The sequence below is a fragment of the Sus scrofa genome, chromosome 3 (genome assembly GCF_000003025.6).
Source record: "Sus scrofa isolate TJ Tabasco breed Duroc chromosome 3, Sscrofa11.1, whole genome shotgun sequence".
Taxonomy (NCBI): domain Eukaryota; kingdom Metazoa; phylum Chordata; class Mammalia; order Artiodactyla; family Suidae; genus Sus; species Sus scrofa.
Window position 1 is genome coordinate 59,271,562 of NC_010445.4, and position 21,029 is coordinate 59,292,590.

Sequence of the window (21,029 nt, forward strand, 5' to 3'; positions counted from 1 at the left end):
ATGGACATATGTACATTATGGTTGCTTCTTTTTTTTTTTTTTTTTCTTTCTTTTTAGGGCTGCACCCTCAGCATATGGAGGTTCCAAGGCTAGGGGTCTAATCGGAGCTACAGCTGCCGGCCTACACCACAGCCACAGCAATCCTGGATCCGAGCCATGTCTGCGACCTACACCACAGCTCACAGCAATGTGGGATCCTTAACCCACTAAGCGAAGCCAGGAATCAAAACTGCCACCTCATGGTTCCTAGTTGGATTGTTTCTGCTGCGCCACAACTGGAACTCCAATGGTTTCTTCTTTGTAAGAAAAATAAAAAGAATCACATGATATATGTATGCATGTATGAAAAGGTATGGAAGGACAAGCTGCCCACAGTAGGTACCACCTGGGGCATGGAGAGTGAAGAGGGTAAGGGGAAGAAACTTCCTTTCCCTTATGTCTTCGGAATTCTTTTTTCCTCTAGAAGCATGTGCCACCATGTAATTTTTTATTCCAGTGAAAAAGTGTAAACAAGGTTAATGAGCCACAGACTCAGGATTGGAATCCAAGCTGCTTTCTGAGCCCAGGCTCACCGGGTCATGGAGAAGACAGCATGCACACCTGCAGAGAAGAGGTGCAGCCCAGGGCGGCTAAGTGAGGACTGGTGGGAAGAGCATCTCAGGAGTCTGGCGCTGGGAGTGACCCCCAAGCCGTGGGGCAGGTGGCAAAGGAGGAGAGGACATTTCAGGTAAGGGGAGGATGAGGGGTGGAACAACAAAGGCCTGAAAGCAGAGTGGGAATGCTTGGGACAACCTCTGGGCTGGAGGGCTCAGGCACGTGAGGGGTCTAGGGTGAGTTCTAGGGTGAGAGGGGAGGGGTGGGAAGGAAGCTGGTGGGAGGGCCAGGGACTGAGACTTGACACTCTGGGCATGGGGATCCAGTGCTTTAAGGAGAACAATCTAGATAGCAGTTCCCAAAGTTCACTTTGTGGATGCCTGGGGAACCTCAAGACCCTTCCAAGGGGATCTGTGTGTCCAAAACTAGGGACTTCCTGTTGTGGCTCAGTGGATTACAAACCCAAGTAGTATCCAGGCGGATGCAGGTTTGATCCCTGGCTTCGCTCAGTGGGTTAAGGATCTGGCGTTGCCGTGAGCTGTGGTGTGGGTCACAGATGTGGCTCGGATCTGGCATTGCTGTGGCTGTGATATAGGCCAGCAGCTACAGCTCCAATTCAACCCCTAGCCTGGGAACTTCCATATGCTGTGGCTGCGGCCCTAAAAGTAAAACAAACAAACAAAACTATTGTTATAACTAGGATATTATTTACCTTCTTTACTCTCATGAGCATGCATAGAATTTTCTGGAGGCTGTGTAATGTGTGATGGTGTCATCACTCCAATGACATGTTTTCAAGTAATGGGGTATTTTCTTTAAATTTTTTTATTTTTTATTTTTAATTAATTAATTAATTAATTTTTATTACTCACATGAATTTATCACATCTATAGTTGTATAATGATCATCACAGTCCAATTTCACAGGATTTCCATCCCACAATCCAAGCACATCCCCCCACCCCCCAAACTGTCTCCTCCAGAGACCATAAGTTTTTCAATATCTGTGAGTCAGCATCTGTTCTGCAAAGAAGTTCAGTTTGTCCTTTTTTCAGATTCCACATGTCAGTGAAAACATTTGATGTTGGTGCCTCATTGTATGGCTGACTTCACTTAGCATGATAGTTTCTAGGTCCATCCATGTTGCAAAAAATGCTGGTATTTCGTTCCTTTTAATGGCTGAGTAATATTCCATTGTGTATATGTACCACATCTTCTGGATCCACTCCTCTGCCAATGGACATTTAGGTTGTTCCCATGTCTTGGCTATTGAAAAGAGTGCTGCAATGAACTTTGGAGTACATGTGTCTTTGCAAGTCATGGTTTTCTCTGGGTAGATGCCCAGGAGTGGGATCGCTGGATCAAATGGTAGTTCTGTGTTTAGTTTTCTGAGGAATCTCCATACTGTTTTCCACAGTGGTTGCACCAATTTACAATCCCACCAACAGTGTACTAGGGTTCCTTTTTCTCCACACCCTCTCTAGCACTTATTGTTTGTAGACTTTTTGATGATGGCCATGCTGGCTGGTGTAAGGTGGTACCTCATCATGGTTTTGATTTGCATTTCTCTAAGAATGAGTGATGTTGAACATCTTTTCATGTGTTTTTTTGCCATCTGTATGCCTTCTTTGGAGAACTGTCTGTTTATATCTTCTGCCCATTTTTTGATGGGGTTGTTTGTTTTTTTGGTATGGAGTTGCAGAAAGTGCTGATAAATTTTGGAGATTAATCCCCTGTCAGTTGATTCACTTGCAAAGATTTTCTCCCATTCTGTAGGTTGTCTTTTTGTTTTGTTTAAGGTTTCCTTTGCTGTGCAGAAACTTTGAAGTTTGATTAGGTCCCACTTGTTTATTTTTCTTTTTATTGTCAGTACTCTAAGAGGTGGATCTGAGAAGATGTTGCTGTGGTTTATGTCAGAGAGTGTTTGGCCTATGTTTTCCTCTAAGAGTTTGATAGTGTCTGGTCTTATATGTAGGTCTTGAATCCATTTGGAGTTGATTTTTGTGTATGGTGTTAGGGAGTGTTCTAATTTCATTCTTTTCCATGTGGCTGTCCAGTTTTCCCAGTACCACTTATTGAACAGGCTGTCTTTTCTCCATTGTATATTCTTGCCTCCTTTGTCATAGATGAGTTGGCTGTAGGTGCATGAGTTTAATTCTGGGCTTTCTATCCTGTTCCACTGATCTATATGTCTGTCTTTGTGCCAGTACCATGCAGTTTTGATGACTTTTGCTTTGTAGTATAGTCTGAAGTCCGGGAGCCTGATTCCTCCAGCTCTATTTTTCTTTTTCAGGATGTCTTTGGCTATTCTGGGTCTTTTGTGCTTCCAAACAAACTTTAAAATATTTTGTTAGAGTTCTGTGAAAAATGTCCTTGGTAATTTGATAGGGATTGCATTGAATCTGTATATTGCCTTAGGTAGTATAGTCATTTTGATAATATTAACTCTTTCAATCCATGAGTATGGTATATCTTTCCATCTATTTGTGTCATCTTTGATTTCTTTCATCAGTGTCTTACAATTTTCAGAGTACAGGTCTTTTGTCTCTTTAGGTAGGTCAAAATACAGCAGTGACTCTGTTATACATAAATATACATTCTTTTTCTCATATTATCTTCCATCATGTTCTATCACAAGTGATTGGATATAGTTCCCTGTGCTATACAGCAAGAAATGGGGTATTTTTAAATGACAATAAAAATATCTTAAAATTTTCCCTGCTGTAATTTCTAATATAGTAACTATTGATAGATATAACCCACATAAATAGGAGTTCCCCTTGTGGCTTAATGGGTTAAGAACCTGATTCTGTCTCTGTGAGGATGCAGGTCTGGTCCTTGGCCTCGCTCATGGGGTTAAAGATCTGGTATAGGTTGCAGATGTGGCTCACATCCAGAGTTGCTATGCCTGTGGTGTAGGCTGGCAACTGCAGCTCTGATTTGACCCCTAGCCCAGGAATTTCCGTATGTCCTAGGTGTGGCTGAAAAAATAAAAAATAAAGTAAAATAAAATAAAAAATAAAAGAAAGATTTGCAGCCCTGTGTCCATAGTCTTCAGGGAATCTTTGAGAGGCCTGAGAGTTAATGTACAATTGTGTGTGTATGTGTTTGTGCAAATGGGTGTGTATATCAGTGAACAGATTAGATTCTCTAAGTGATGGAACACCAAAGGTTGAGAACCAGAGATGTAAAAATGGTAGATGATTGACTTGAAGAGGGAGAAAAGCCAAACCCCATGACTGAGCAATAGTCCACCTGGAGGCTGGTTTTGGAGGGGATGACGTGGCTTTAGACAAGTAATATAGTCTCTTTGTTCCTCTCTAATTTGCAAATAATATTGGTCTGTCTACCAGTAAGTAGGTAAGAGGTACATGTGAAAACACTTTGCACATCAGAAATGACTCAGAGATCTTCAAAAGCTATGCAATGATAGTAACTAAAACTGTGGATTATTCAAGTGTCTGAAACCTTTGCACCATGACCTCTATCCATGGTATGGTGAGGAGAGAAAGCGTGACGTCTTAGGCCAGTGTTTTGTCCTGGTCTAGGCACGCTCCGGATGAAGGACATGGGAGAGAAGATAGGGTCTAACCTCTCTTTTGTTGGGGGTCAAGTCTGCCCGTTCACACATCAGTTGCTTTTGCATCATCTGGATGAGGGTCTGCCTGACAGCTTGGCTGGACTCCTGCCTGGAAATAGGTGGCATGGGAAGAAGACAGGACTTGTCACTTACTCCCAAAGGAATGCTTTCCCAGAGACTTAACTTCCCTCTCTCACCGTGGGTAGCTTCTGCAAGTTCCTTCAATACCCTTCCTATGGGAAAAGATCATCTTATTTTTCTAGGCTTTTTCCAGACCCCTTGGACTACTGGGGATTCATAAAGAATTTGTGCCCAGACCAAGCTGGGTGGGGGGAAGGGGCTGGAATCAGGACCCATGCTTCCTTGGGCAATTATTTCAAGCCAGTAAGGTAAGAAAAAGAAATGCCAGGTGACGCATGAAAACTGGAGCCCTAGCCCAATAAAGGTTGCAGTGGAGGAGAAAGAACTATAAAACCATAAGGATCTCCATTTTAATGAAAACACCATCTTTATTGATAAGAAGCTTAGAAAGATTTAGTTGGGAAAACTCTTAACAATACTTCCTCAGAGTTCTATGCCAGCTTTTGTTCTCAAATGCCAGGTGTGAATTTCTCAATGTGAGAGCTTTATGAAACACGGCAGGTTTAAACACAACTATTCTCTTACTGTTCACCTCTGAATTCTGTGCTATGTTCTCCAAATGGTTAAGATCTTTTGCAAGGTGTTAATGAATCTTTCAATAGCTTTCTCTTGAACTGCTAGGAACTTGACCAAGCTATGTGATCCTTATAAAACCTTAGACTATTTGGGAGCCAGTAAGAAGATGAAGTCTGACAGATGTGACTTTGGATTAGCTGCTGACCTAATAATTGGTAAGCTATTTAGCATCTCTAAGCCTTGGTGTCCTCACTTGTAAAAGGGGGATTCGAAATTCATTCAACAAATACGTGTTGAAGGCTTTTACCACGGTACAGGCACCATTCTAGGCACCGGGGATCCAAGAGCAAACATGACAGATGTGTTCCCTGTGCTCCTTGACCTTATCCCAGGACGTGGATACGAAACAAAAGATTACATAATTAAGTTGTCAATTCCAATTGCAATAATAGCAATGACCTCGGCAGATGTTGTGAGGATTAAGAGTCAGGCAGGCCAATTCAAAGCTGGCTGATAATGATACTAGTCATTAGTTTTGCTAACAATCCTAATTAGTGTAAATAGGTATTGGGTATTGGTTCCTCTCTTGGTATTGGCGTTGTGGTGAGAAGTAACTGCTGTCCTGTGACTTACATGCATGTGCCTTACAGCAAATGGGAAGGCAAACAGCCCTCCTAACGTTGGGATCATGGTCTGCCCATCTTTTTTTTTTTTTTTTTTTTTTTGGTCTTTTTGCCTTTTCTGGGGCCGCTCCCACGGCATATGGAGGTTCCCAGGCTAGGGGTCCAGACGGAGCTGTAGCCACCGGCCTACACCAGGGCCACAGCAATGTGGGACCCAAGCCACATCTGTGACCTACACCACAGCTCACGGCAACGCCAGATCCTTAACCCACTGAGCAAAGCCAGGGATCGAACCCACAACCTCAGGGTTCCTAGTTGGATTCGTTAACCACTTTGCCACGATGGGAACTCTTGGTCTGCTACCTTAAGGAGGACGCCGAACTTGCTGCTGACTGCCGTCAATTTCATGTTTCGTGTTAACATTACCTAGACTCACAGTGCCTAATCCTGAGAGTGGAGGGCCTGGGCACAAAATTTTGTGAAATATCTCTGAATCCTGCTGTGCACCAAGCGATGTCCATAGAATGAAAACATATTTTGCCCACATATGGACATTACTACAGTCTGTAGTTGCTCATGTGGTTAATGCAGTATAGCTTCCTTTAAATGAATTACTGAAGTCTTACTACCACTTTTCCTCTTTTTTTTTTGGAATAGGGCTGCACTTGCGGCATATGGAAGTTCCCAGGCTAGGGGTGGAATCGGAGCTGCAGCTGCCAGTCTTACACCACAGTCACAGCAACACCAGATCCAAGCCACGTCTGTGACCTACACCACAGCTCACGGCAGCACTGGATCACGGCAGCACGGCAGCAGCAGTGGTTAAAGAACCCACTGAGAGAGGCCAGGGATAGAACCTGCAACCTCATGGATTCCAGCCTGGTTCATTACCGATATGTCACAATGGTAACTCCTTACTACCATTTTTCATCACGTATTTTCTCACTCAAATCTCATCCTGGGATTTCCCGTCATGGCTCAGCAGTAACCAATCTGACTAGTATCCATGAGGACACAGGTTTAATCCCTGGGCCTTGCTCGATGGGTTAAGGATCCGGCGTTGCCGTGACCTGTGGTGTGGGTCGCAGACGTGGCTTGGATCCCGAGTTGCTGTGGCTGTTGTATAGGCTGGCAGCTGTAGCTGCAATTCAAACCCTAACCTGAGAACCTCCATATGTTGTGGGTGTGATTCTAAAAAGACAAAAGACAAAAGACAAAAACAAAAAACAACAAAAAAAAACTTATACTGCCTCTTCCTGTCTTAAATCCTTTAACAGCTCCTCAGGATAAAGTCCAAATTCCCTCCCCAGCACCGTAAGATTCTGCTGACCTCTCTTGGCAAGTGCACCACCCCCACTCCTGTCTATGCCCCAAGCTCTGACAGGAAGCCTCTTCCGGGCCATGGCTTAGAGCCTTTGGCACTCAACCCCACACTTGTTCTGGCCTGAATAGATCCAGCCACTGAGTAGGGAAAGGTATCCATGCTTCCTATAGGTATCATGCCTTTTGAGGTGGTCACAGGTCCTCTCCAGCACTGGATCCGGCCTCACCCTGGACCAGTCAGTTCTCACCTGAACCATCTCTCCTCCCAGGCTCCTGTTCACTCTCTTCCCCTCCCCCTCTAGGAGTCAGAATGGTCCAGATGGAAGTGAGGTGCCTTTGCTTTTTCCTCTGTCACTGTTGCATCAGCGCTCCAAACAAGTACACAAGCCATTTTCCAGTTAAAGCTATTTTTCTTTCAAGGGTTTCAAAAATAAACAATCTTGGAGTTCCCTGACGGCCTAGTAGAAAGGATCTAGTGTTGTCACACTGTGGCTTTGGTTCGATCCCTGGCCCTGGGAACTTCCATGGGTTCACCCCCTCAAGAAAAATCTTGGAAGTCGCAAAACTTATTTTTTTTTCTTTTTGGCTGTGCTCGCGGCATGCAGAAGTTTCCCAGGCCCACAAGCAAACCCGAGCCACAGCAGTAACCAGAATCACAGCAGTGACAGCACCAGATCCCTAACTAACTGAGCCACCAGAAAATTGCACAAAACTTCTTTTTCTTTTTATGGCAGCATCTGCAGCACGTGGAAGTTCCCAGGCTGAATCAGAGCTACAGCTGCAGGCCTACCCCACAGCCACAGCAATGTGGAATCTGAGCTGCTTCTGTGACCTACACCACAGCTCATAGCAACACCAGATCCTTAACCTACTAAGTGAGGCCAGGGACCAAACCTGGGTCTTCATGGATACTAGTCAGGTTCATAACCCACTGAGCCACAACAGGAACTCCTTGTTTTTTTTTTAAATTGAAGTACAGTTGATGTACAGTATTATACAAATTACAGGTATGCAATATAGTGGTTCACAAGTTTTAAACATTATGTTCCATTTATAGTTATTATAAAATATTGGCGAGGAGTTCCCACCGTGGCTCGGCAGAAATGAATCCAATTAGGAACCGTGAGGTTGTGGGTTTGATCCCTGGCCTTGCTCAGTGGGTTAAGGATCTGGCATTGCTGTGGCTCTGGCATGGGCCAGCAGCTACAGCTCTGATTGGACCCCTAGACTGGGAACCTCCATATGCTGTGAATGCGGCCCCCCCAAAAAAAAGCAAAAAAATGAAATAAAATATTGGCGGTATTCCCTACTTTTACAATATATCTTTATAGCTTATTTTATACATAATAGTTTGTACTTCTTGGATTTTTTTTGTTTTTTTGTCTTTTTAGGGCCACACCAGCGGCATATGGAGGTTCCCAGGCTAGGAGATGAATTGGAACTGCAGCTGCCAGCCTATGCCAGGCCACAGCAACGCCAGATCTGAGCCACGTCTTCGACCTAAACCACAGCTCACAGCAACACTGGATCCTTAACCCACTGAGTGAGGCCAGGGATCAAACCCACAACCTCATGGTTCCTAGTTGGGTTCATTTCCTCTGCGCCATGATGGAAACTCCCTGTACCTCTTAGAGTTTTAATCTTCCTGTATAATTTCCTATACAATACATTTTAATTTGGGGGTGTTGGATTTCATTGAAATCACAGTGTTTATCTTCTGTGACTTACTTTTTCTCACTCAAGTCTATGTTTTTGAGACCCATCTATGCTGCTCTACCCACCTATAGTCCACTCATTTCTACTGATAAATTGTGTTCTGTTGTATGAATGTGACACTGTCTACCTATCCTCCTGGTAACAGTCATTTGCATGTTTCGAGCTTTTGGTTATTACAGGCAGTGCTGTACATTCTTGCACCCGTCTCCAGCTTCAGTGACACAAGGAAGCCATGTACTGTGAAGTAAAGGCAAGGGCACTGTTCCAGAAGGCTCGTCTTAATGGTCCATTGTTTGGAACCATAAGGCAAGCAGCTGGAAAGACTCCAGAGAAGGAACTCCATCCTGCAGGATATAGGGAGTGGGGAGGTAGAAGTAATGGAGAAGCCATGCTTCAGGGCCATATTAATTATCTATGTCCTCACCTCCTAGCTGGGGGGCAGGGGAGATGTGGGAGGGGGAAGGAGGGAGCAAGAAGTGTCAGAAGGTCTGCTCTACACTGAATGTGTCCACTCAAAATTCATATGTTGAAACCCAATCCCCAGTGCGATGGTATTTGGAGGTGGGACCTTTCGGAGGTGATTAGGTCATGAGGGTGGAGCCCTCACGAACAAGAGTAATGCCCTTATAAAAGATACCCTAGGAGTTCCCCTTGAAGCACAGCAGAAACAAATCTGACTAGTACCCATGAGGATATGGGTTCAATCCCTGGCCTCGCTCAGTGGGTTACGGATCCCGTGTTGCTGTGGCAGTGGCGTAGGCTGGCAGCTGTAGCTCCGATTCGACCCCTAGCCTGGGAACTTCCATATGCCGCAGGTGCGGCCCTAAAAAAGAGACACCCCAGAGCTCCCCCACCCTTTCTGTACAGGGGTGGGAGGTGTAGATAGTGAGAAAACAACAGTCTATGAACCGGGAAGCAAGCTCTCACCAGACACCAGACCTGCTAGTGGCTTGATTTTGGACTTAGCTTTCAGAACTGTAAGAAATAATGTTTAAGCCACCCAGCCTATCATTTGTTTTTTTTTAATAGCAGCCCAAACGGCAGAAGACCAAGCCTGTCTTAGGGAGTGTCACCACACTGATTCCCTTTATCTGGAAAACTGGGAAGATAAGGCCCCAGACAGAGGAGAAACCAGATTTGGTGATATAATGCTTGAAGCAAAAATGTCAATTTAAAACTGTGGTCTGGAAGTTCTCATTGTGGCTTAGCGGTAATGAACCCGACTAGTATCAATGAGGACACAGTTTTGATCCCTGGCCTCACTCAGTGGGTTACGGATCCTATGTTGCTGTGACTGTGGCATAGGCCGGTAGCTGTAGCTCTGATTCGACCCCTGGCCTGGGAACTTCCATATGCCAGAGGCGCAGCCCTAAAAAGACAATAAAATAAAATAAAATAAAATAAAATAAAATAAAATAAAATAAAATAAAAGCAGTAAATACTAAAAACAAACAAACAAACAAACACCTGTGGTCTGTCCAGATCCCTTGCCTCATCTTTATCTAAACTAATTTTTTTTTTTTTTAGGGTCACATCCTCGGCATATGGAGGTTCCCAGGCTAGGGGTCCAGTCAGAGCTACAGCTGCCAGCCTACACCACAGCCATAGCAACATGGGATCCGAGCTGTGTCTTTGACCTACACCACAGCTCATGGCAAGGCCGGATCCTTAACCCATTGAGCGAGGTCATGGATCGAACCCATGTTCTCATGGATACTAGTTGGTTTGGTTACCTCTGAGCTGCAATGGGAACACCCATCTCTAAGCTAATTTTTAACAAATAGCTGTTTTCTTTCAAAGATGAGCAATGGCCAGAAAGACACGCATATTAGTGCAATTTCCAGTTAAACAAGCCAGTGTTTATAGCCTCTTCTCCCCAAAACCCTCCTGAAATGACAGTGAAGGAATATAACAGGGCCTCACACCTACAGGGGTCAGGAGATATCAGTACCTGAGAGATTTCAACAAGTTTTTGAAAGACAGAGGCTGAAGTAGCGAGAGGCAACCGAACTAGTAAAGTGAAGAAAGACATCATTTAAAGTCTGCGGGACCTCCCGCTGTAATGCAGCAGGTTAAGGATCTGGCATTATCTCTGCAGCAGCTGCGGCTGGGTTCAATCCCTGGCCTGGGAACTTTTATATACTGTGGGTGTGGCCAAAAAATAATAATAATAATTAAAACAAAGTGTCTGTAGACCCCATGAAGGCACCCAATACTGTGTAAAGTAGGGGTGAGACAGAGGGTGAAAACAGCTGAAAGTTTTCATGGGCCTCTTCCTCCAACCCTTAAAGCAAGGTGACTACCAGACCAAGCAGGAAACTGTAGGTTCAGTCTATAGAGATTAAATCCAAAAGGGGTTGGTGAGGTCATGTGGAATTAAAAACTTGGGGATTAAGAGTAAGACTGTCCTCTTCATATGATCCAGAAATTCCACTGCTAGGCGTATACCCAAGGGAATTAAAATTGTATGTCCACAAAAAACTTGTACACAAATGTTAATAGCAACATTTTCATAATATCCAAAAGGTACAAACAGTCCAAATGTCCATCAGCTGATGAATGCATAAGCAAAATGTGGTATATTCATACAATGAAAGAATATTTGGCCTTAAAAAGGCCTTTAAGTGCTGATCTACGCTACAACACAGGTAAACCTGGAAAACATTATACTAAGTGAAAGTAGCCAATCGCAAAGGACGACTTATATAATTCTATCCATACGAAATGTCCAGAATAGACAAATCTTTAGAGGTAGAAAGCAGATTAGAGATGGCCAGGAGCAAGGAGGAGAGAGGCATGGGGGTAACTGATCATTGATATGAGGTTTCTTTTTTTTTTTAAATAGACGTATAATTGATTTACAATGTCGTGTTGGTTGTAGATGAACAGCACAGGAATTCAGTTCCATGTATATATATACATTCTTTTTTCATTCTTTTCCCTTATAGATTGTTACCAAATATTGAGTATGGTTCCCTGTGCTATACAGTAGGTCCTTGTGGTTATCTGTTTTATACACAGCATTGTGTGTATGGTAGGTATATGTTAATCAATACAGGATTTCTTTAGGGGACTATAAAAAGGTTCTGAAAATAGATAGTGGTGGTGGCACAACTCTGGGGAATATACTAAAAAACCACTGAGTTCTACACTTTTAAAGTACAGAGCTGTATTTTTAAAGGGCAGATTTAATGGGATGTGAATGAAAGAGCGAGAACTTCAGTGTATCCAAGTAGAAGCAGCAAGTCCTGTACAACAAGGAAGTATCAGTTATCCTTGGGCTTCCCCCTAAGCATCACTCAACATCAGAAGACAAAGAAGCCAAGTCTAGGAAGATCTGAGGGAAAGAATGACGCAAGAATTTTTGCCCAATTTTCCCTTTAAGTATAAAGACACAAACCCTTTGAAGTGTGCAAGAACCCATGAGACCGCTAGGATAACAAAAATCGACTTGATGACAACATCCCACCAAGGAAAGGTTGACTCCAAAAATAGAAATGGAGAAGTCATGGTAAAAGAACAATAATGAGCACCAGATCCCCTACAATACAGAACCAATTGGGCCATTGTGGGAATTGTGGCAAAAGAATGGAATGTAGGAATTCCCATCATGGCACAGCTGAAACGAATCCAACTAGGAATCCTGAGGTTGAGAGTTCGATCCCTGGCCTCGATCAGTGGGTTAAGGATCTGATGTTGCTTTGAGCTGTAGTGTAGGTCGCAGATGTGGCTGGGATCTGGTGTGGTTGTGGCGGTGGCACAGGCCAGCAGCTGTAGCTCAGATTAGACCCGTAGCCTAATGCCGTGGTGGTGGTGGTGGTGGTGGCAGAACTCTGGGAATACACTAATATACCATATGCCGTGGGTGCGGTCCTAAAAAGCAAAAAAAAAAGAATGGCGTGTAAATATTTTTTCTGTGTGTAAATAATACAAACAACAAAATTAAAGGGAGGAGGCAAGGGGAGAGAAAATGGGAGAAAATATGTATGTTTGTTTCCCTGTGTGTCTTGGCTGGAAGTCAATCAATATTGTCTAAAATTGAAACAAGTTGTTTTTTAAAATGACTTAAAATTCCTAATGTTATCCTTTTTCTTTTTCTTTTTCTTTTTTTTTTTTTTTTTTTTTTTTGTCTTTTTGCTATTTCTTTGGGCCGCTCCCGAGGCATGTGGAGGTTCCCAGGCTAGGGGTCCAATCGGAGATGTAGCCATCTGCCTACACCAGAGCCACAGCAACACGGGATCCAAGCCGCGTCTGCAACCTACACCACAGCTCACGGCAACGCCAGATCGTTAACCCAGTGAGCAAGGGCAGAGACTGAACTCGCAACCTCAGGGTTCCTAGTCGGGTTTGTTAACCACTGAGCCACAACAGGAACTCCTTTTTTTCTTAATTTAAACGGCTATTTTTAGGAAGTTATAAATTTTGGTGTTAAGATATGTATATATTGGCCATGTCCGAGGCATATGGATGTTCCCAGGCCAGGGATCAAACTAGTGCCATGCAGCAGTCCCAAACTGCTGCAGTGACAACACCAGATCCTTAACCCCCTGCACCACCAAGGAACTCCTCATTTTCATTCTTATCTGTATGTTTGACTATAGAAGCATCTGGAAGGATGATTTCTGTCAATAGCAAACTGTCTCTAAGTGGTGGAATTGGGATCAAATTTATTTTTGGTTTTTACTTTTCCTCTTGACAATTTTTGGCATGCTTCAGATTTTTATAATACAGTAAGAATTCAATAACCAAGCATAGATCAGACTTAGAAAATGCCAGATTATTAGATTTTCTAGATTATGTTTTCTGGGTTTTTGTCTGTCACTATTCCAAGGTATTATAATTTCACAAATGTATTTGTAACATACTTCATTAATCTGTTCTTCACCGGAGTTCCCGTCATAGCTCAGTGCAAACGAATCTGACTAGGAACCGTGAGGTTGCGGGTTCGATCCCATGCCTCGCTCAGTGGGTTAAGGACCCAGAATTGCTATGAGCTGTGGTGTAGGTTGCACACGCTGCTCAGATCCTTCATTGCTGTGGCTCTGGCGTAGGCTGGCAGCTACAGCTCTGATTGGACTCCTAGCCTAGGAACCTCCATATGCTGTGGGTGTAGCCCTAATTTAAAAAAAAAAAAATCTGTTCTTCACCTTAAGAATATCATAATTTAAGTAATTCATATACTAAAATAGTACACTCCAATTCAGTTATAAATGTAGTTGACTATAGTAAAAAGACACTAATAATTCAATAACTGTCTCTACAATGTACAATGCAGATTCTTCAGTATATTACAGCATACTGCATGTGTGGAGTTAATTTGAAAAGTGATATAATTTCTTGCATATTTCCATGTGGTGCAGTCTCTCTTTTGGAAGAGGTATATTTATAAACAGTTGAGAAAATCTATTATACTTGTCATTTAAATTGAAATTCCATTTATCAAAAAAGAAACTTCCTTTTATCATCAAGAGCCTTTAGAGCATGCACAATAATTTTTTGAAAGCACTCACATATATAGGATTTATTCATTATTATTTTGTAAAATTGAAGTAAAATACACATAAAATTCACCACCTTAACCAATTTAGTCTGCACTTCAATGACTCTTATTTTATATTATTTTTTCCCAATGGCTTTTAATACATTCACAATGTTATGTGAGTTCCCACTGGGACAGAAGGGGGTGGGCAGCATCTCTGGAGCGCTGGGACACAAGTTAAGTATGGGGCCAGGCACAGTGAGTTAAGGATCCCGCATTGCCACAGCTGTGACATAGGGCAAAACTGTGGCTCAGATCTGATCCCTGGCCTAGGAACTCCATATGCTCTCCAGGCAGCCAAAAAAGAAAAACAGCAACAAACAGACAAACCCCCAAATGACGTTACGCAACCATCATCTAATTCCAGAACATTTTCATCACCCCAGAAGGAAACCCTATACCCATCCATCGGCCACCCCCCACATCCCCTTCCTCATTTCCTCCTCCATGACTTTGCTTTTCTCACCTAACAAGACATCAAGAACCTCCTTCCCATTAAAGGGCTTGTTCTTTTCCAGGACTGTGATGACTTTGTGGCGTTGCACCGTGGATGGATGTCCTGTGGTTTCCCAGTTGGGGCTGCTCTGAACGGTGCCGCTTTGAGGGCCCTCATCCCTGTGCTCTCACATCCTGCAGCAGCCAGCTTTTAAGGGTGAGTCTCAAAGAGAAGCTGCTTTGTCAAAGGGTGTATGTGTGCTTCAATTGCATAGATATTGGCACAGTACTTTCCTAGAAGATTTCTTTTTTTATATACAAAAACAATTGTTGCTTACAAAACATATGCAAAAAAGGTAAAAAACAAAAAAAGAGATCAAAGGCATCTTTTTTTGCTAATTTTCTTCTACATAAAAAAATCTCATAACTAAAGTTCCTTTTACCCTCCTTAAAAAAAGTATCAAGGCGTAGGCACAATTTGCTGGTAGCTCTGACCCAGCCGGCTCCCTTGTAGCCCCTCCGGCAAGCGGTACTTCCTCATTTTATATAAGGCATTTTTTTTTCCTTTTTGACAAAGAGTATATACCTCCTATTTACTTTCTTTTCCAGTTTTGTTTAACAAAAACAAAAACAAAAATGCTCCCTTGGACCTGGGTGCAGGCCAGTGGTAGGGTGGCCGAGTCCTGGGGTGGGGCCTGCCTTCAGAGCCCCCAACACCGGAGCCCCCAGGTCAGCATTGGCTCAGCACTGATGGCAGATGTCCGTGAGGTGGGGACCCAGTACTGGCGTGACTGACCCAGTTAGATTGAGGTCGGGTCACTTGACCGGGCTGTGTCCCTGTCACATGTATCCAGTGGGGTTGTGGGCCTCGCCCAGGCCAGGGTGGGCAGCTGACAGCACCATCCTTTCCCAGAAGAGTTCTACAATTTTTTTTTTTTTTTTTTTTTTTTTGTCTTTTTGCCTTTTCTAGGGCCGCTTCTGAGGCATATGGAGGTTCCCAGGCTAGAGGTCCAATCAGAGCTGTAGCCACCAGCCTTTACCAGAGCCACAGCAAGGCGGGATCCAAGCCGCATCTGTAAACTACACCACAGCTCATGGCAACGCCAGATCCTTAACCTGCTGAGCAAGGCCAGGGATGGAATCCAAAACCTCATGGTTCCTAGTCGGATTCCTTAATCACTGAGCCAGGATTTTTTTTTTTTTTTAAATATCAGATATTTTCTTTGTTCAAATGGGGTCGAATACCATTGGTATAGTTTCACCCAACTTTAGGTCTTTGCGTGAAATCTTTTTTTTTTTTTTTTTTTTTTTTCTTTCACACATGTGAACAGATCTGGTCTTGGGATCAGAATGGACGAGAAGATTTTGCCCTTGGAGAAGGCCTGGTCACTGGGCTCCAGTGTTTTCTGTATTTTCTCCTGAGGCAGGTGTGTTTGGCATGGACCATCTATAAAATTCATCTTCAGCAGGTGTCTCTGTAAAGATCCTCCTATTTTTTAGTAGCGATGAAATAGCAGGCTGGCAGAACGTTGTGTGTGTGTATATGAGAGTAATAAATGGCTTATTTCAGGGTAGTTTCAGATTTACAGAAAAATTATAAAGGTAGTACAGAAAGTTTCCACAGACCTCAGACCCAGTTTCTGCTTCTAACAACCTCTAACACTGAGATGGTCAATTTATTACAATTAAGGAGCCCACATTGGTACTTTACTACTCAGCAAAATCCTTGCTTTGTTGAGATATCCTTGGCTTTATTATTATTATATTATTATTATTATAGTTGATTTACAATATTGTGCCAATTTCTGCTGTATAGCAAAGTGACTGAGTCATACGTGTATATACGCAATTTTTTTTTTTTTTTGGTTGAGCCCACAGCATGCAGAAGTTCCAGGGCCAAGATCAAACCCATGCCATAGCAGCGACTCACACTGCTGCAGTGATGCCAGATCCTTAACCTGCTGTGCCACAAAAGAATTCCCTATACATTCTTTTTTTAATATTATTTTCCACCATGGTCTATCCTAGGGGATTATATATAGTTCCCTGTGCTATACAGAAGGACCTTGTTGTTTATCCATTCCAAATGTAATAGTTTGCATCTACTGACCCCAAACTCCTGGTCTATTCCACCCCCTACCCTCTCCCCCTTGGCAACCATAAGTCTGTTCTCTATGTCTGTGAGTCTGTTTCTGTTTTGCAGCTAGGTTCGTTTGTGCCATATTTTAGATTCCACACATAAGTGATATCATATGGTATTTGTCTTTCTCTTTCTGACTTACTTCACTTACCATGAGAATCTCTAGTTACATCCATGTTGCTGCAAATGGCATTATTTTATTCTTTTTGCATGCACAATTCTTTAACTTAAATTTCTGTGCTGCTCAGTGCTTAACCAAAATGGTTTATTCCATAATAAAAATAAAACTCACTTATTCACACACCTACTCAAAACATACCTTAAAACAACCTTGGCAGATGTTAATGGCTGCATGGAATTCCACCAGATGAATTTACTCAGCAAATTCTCTGTTGTTAGCCAATGAGGTACTTTCCAAGTTTTTGCTGATATAAACAGTTTCAGGTTCCTGATGTCTTGTTAAGTGAAAAAAATCCTGAATTTTTTCTTTGAGATAGATTTCTAGAAGAATCGCTGGGTCAAGGGAATGTATCTTTCCAAGGCACTTTATATTTCTTGCCAAGTCACCTTCCAGAAAGGCCTACCTGGTTATACCTTCCCACCTGCTGTTCAGCAAAGAAAATTTTGCCACTCCACACCCTCATTATCACAAGATGTTTTTCTAGGCCAGATGAACTCTGAGCTTTCTTCTTAGGCGCCTGGAGGAAACTCCCTCACTAACTAAAGATGTGGATTATTATATATGCCTCTAAAGGCTGGCCGGTGGGGGTAGGGCATGGACCTTCGAAAGAACCCATGGTGTAGCCTGAGTTAAGGTGCCTACACCAGAATGGCCAGGTCTAGCCCTGATTCTCATGTTGGTTCGCCATTCATCAATGATTTTCTCTAGGCTCTGCTTCCCAAAGTTGCCTCCTCATGGTGCATATTTGTTCCCAACCCCACCTTGTGTTTAAATTGCTTAGCTTGTACCCCTCCCCGCAAGACATGATTTCCATGAGGGCAGGAAGCAAACGACTTGCCCACCAATGACTTCCCGACGCTGATTCCCATGCCAGGCACATGGCCCCTTGTTCGAGGCAAGGGTGGAAGAGACTGAGAATTGGAAGCCCCTGGGGGGTTAACTAGACATCTGGCAGTCCTCTAGTGGTCTCGGTTTTTGTTTTTTTGTTTTTTGGGTTTTTTTTGTCTTTTTGCCTTTTCTAGGGCCGCTTCCCTCGGCATATGGAGGTTCCCAGGCTGGGGGTCTAATCGGAGCTGTAGCCCCCGGCCTATGCCACAGCCACACCAACACGGGATCTGAGCCGCATCTGCGACCGACACCACAGCTCATGGCAATGCCAGATGCCCAACCTACTGAGCAAGGCCAGGGATCAAACCCGCAACCCCATGGCTCCTAGTCGGATTCATTAACCACTGTGCCACGACGGGAACTCCTAGTGGTCTCTGTTTTTTTCCTCATTCTCCACATCCTACCAGTGGTGTTTAGCCAGTTTGGGTCTCTCTAAACCGTTCCCTCCTTCCCATTGCCTTGGGCTCCCCTGCCTAGTTCAGGTTGTGCATACATATGGCTTCAACAGTTAGCTTGCCCCTTAGTCCTCTGCTTCCCATGTCCCCGCTGCCCGGGTGCCTTAGTCTCTCAGTCCATTGTTTTCTTTTGAACCAAGGATCTGTGATCTCTTGATATCCCTGCTTAGAAACCTCCAGGGCTTCCTAGCCCCTCCAGAATGACCAACCTTTTCTGTGGAGTTTGGGGGTCTTTTCATCACCTTATTTTGGCCTTCTATCGGACTCTGACACCTCATTTTATTATTATATTTTATTTTTTAAATTGTATTGAAGTATAGTTGATTTACAATGTTATGTCAATTTCTGCTGTACAGCAGTGATTCGGCTATACATATAGTTTATCACAGAATACTGAGGAGGTTTCCCTGTGCTGTACAGCAGGTGCCTGTGGACCATCCATTCCATATATCACAGTGTGTCTTTGCCATTCCCAAGCCCCCAAGTCTTCCCTCCCCCCACCCTTCCCCTTTGGTAACCATAGGTTTGTTTTCTATGTCTGTGAGTCCGTTTCTGTTTTGTAAATAAGTTTATTTGTATCATTTTTTAGATTCCACATATAAGTGAAATGATACGGTATTTACCTTTCTCTGCCTGACTTACTTCACTTAATATAATAACTTCTAGGTCCATCCATGCTGTTGCAAATGACGTTATCTCATCCTTTGACAACTCCATTTTTTTTTTTTTTTTTTTTTTTTTTTTTTTTTGGTTTTTAGGGCCTCACCTGTGGCACGTGGAAGTTCCCAGGCTAGGGGTCAAATCAGAGCTGTAGCTGCCGGCCTGTGCCACCACCACCACCACAGCAACACCAGATCCAAGCCTTTTCTGCAACCTGCACCACAGCTCATGGCAACGCTGGATCCTTAACCCACTGAGTGAGGCCAGGGATCGAACCCGCATCCTCATTTTCATTACCTCGTTACCACAGAGCCACAGTGGGAACTTCTGACATCGCTATTTTAAAGACATTTACACAACAAATCAAAATCACCCTTGAAGACTCTTATCTGTTTTTTGCTTTTTTGTGTTTTTTTGTCTTTTTGCTATTTCTTGGGCCGCTCCCGAGGCATATGGAGGTTCCCAGCCTAGGGGTCCAGACGGAGCTGTAGCCACCGGCCTACACCAGGGCCACAGCAACGCGGGATCCGAGCCGCGTCTGCAACCAACACCACAGGTCACGGCAACGCTGGATCGTTAACCCACTGAGCAAGGGCAGGGACTGAACTCGCAACCTCATGGTTCCTAGTCGGATTCGTTAACCACTGCGCCACAACGGGAACTCCCACTCTTATCTGTTTTAATGTTTCTCTTTGTGCATGCTTATTCCGGCACCTGGTATGCTTTCTCTTCCACTCTGGATTTCTCTTCTGTTACAGGCCCAGCTCATTTGGTACCTTCTCTATGAGGCTTCCCTTTCTCTCTAGACAGAACTCATTGCTACTTCCTTTCTCCTCCCACATTCTCTTATTTTTTATTTTTTTGTCTTTTTGCCTTTTCTAGGGCCGCTTCACAGCACATGGAGGTTCCCAGGCTAGGAGTCGAATTGGAGCTGCAGCCACCGGCCTACGCCAGAGCCACAGCAACTCGGGATCCGAGCCACATCTGTGGCCTACACCACAGCTCATGACACAGCTTAACCCACTGAGCAAGGCCAGGGATCGAACCCGCAACCTCATGGTTCCTAGTCAGATTCGTTAACCACTGAGTCACGATGGGAACGCCCTCCCACAATTCTTTGTTCACATCTTTACAAAAGTTTTTTTTTTTTTTCTTCTAGGAATTCTCTTTGGCATGGGTTCAATCCCTGGTGCAAGAACTTCCACATGCCCTGAGTGCAAAAAAAAAAAAAAAAAAAGTTTTTTTTCCCTTATGATATAATGATATAATATTCAGTTGATTTTTAGTGCCTTCCCAAAATGTGTAAGTTCCTTAAGAGCAAGGACTCTATCAACTTTATCTTTGTGTTTCCTGTGTCCAGAAGCATCTGCCACATAACAAGTGTTTGTAGCAGAAATTGCTAGATGCCTACCTCAGCATTCCTTCATGATTCTATTTGGGACAGCAATGCATCCAGCTAAGATTTTCCCATATTTCTTTGTAGTTGGGTGTGTCCATGTCATTAAGTTCAGCCCATTAAAATGTAGGTGGGGGTGTTACATAGGACTTCCTGGAAGTCTGCTTAAAACAGAAAGGAAACACCCTTCTCATCATCTTTACTTCTACCTGAAAGTAAATGTGCGAATGTGGGAGCTGTCGCTTCAACAGCCGCATCAAACAATAGGGGATCTTGGGTCCTAATGACCAGAAATGTTCCATATTAACCCTGGTTTCCAATATCAGATTCTTTTACCCGCAAAAAAACACATTTTTTTCTGTGATATGCAGCCAAACATTATCCAGAATGATTCAGCAGTCAAATATTTTTTAAAAATGGAGTAATTCCAAAATTAGGTAATTTCTATTGTGTCCTCCCTACCCAGGAAACTTGGAGCAAGATTTAACCCTTCACTATATCAGTTTATCATCACAGGATCCTTGAAACCATCATGTCACTGACTGTTTTACTGGAGTTTTAGTCTGTATTTTTAAATTGTCTTTGCTTATATTTCATTAACCTTGTAAAGTTGATTCAAAATTGTGTAGGCGGTAAAGTGAGCTAAAACTTAAATCTACTTGTGGAGTTCCCACTGTGGCTCAGAGGGTTAAGAACCCAACGAGTATCCATGAGGACACAGGTTGGATCCGTGGCCTCAGTCAGTGGGTTAAGGATCCAGTGTTGCCACAAGCTCTGGTGTAGGTCGCCGGTGTGGCTTGGATCGGGCATTGCTGTGGCTGTGGTGTAGGGTTGCAGCTACAG

General features: G+C 43.5%; 1 long non-coding RNA gene across 4 annotated transcripts in view; it reads left to right on the forward strand.

Annotated features, from left to right (window-relative positions):
- Window positions 227–21,029, forward strand: part of LOC106507373 — a 41,936-nt gene continuing 21,133 nt past the window's right edge. For 2 of the 4 annotated variants that reach the window (XR_002342549.1, XR_002342547.1), the window contains exons 1-2: window positions 227–727; window positions 14,550–14,683. This is a non-coding gene — a long non-coding RNA (uncharacterized LOC106507373). Of the gene's footprint in view, window positions 728–4,935; window positions 5,046–14,549; window positions 14,684–15,797; window positions 16,332–21,029 lie in introns of those variants that run through there. The other 2 variants (XR_002342548.1, XR_001303303.2) reach the window with 2 other exon arrangements.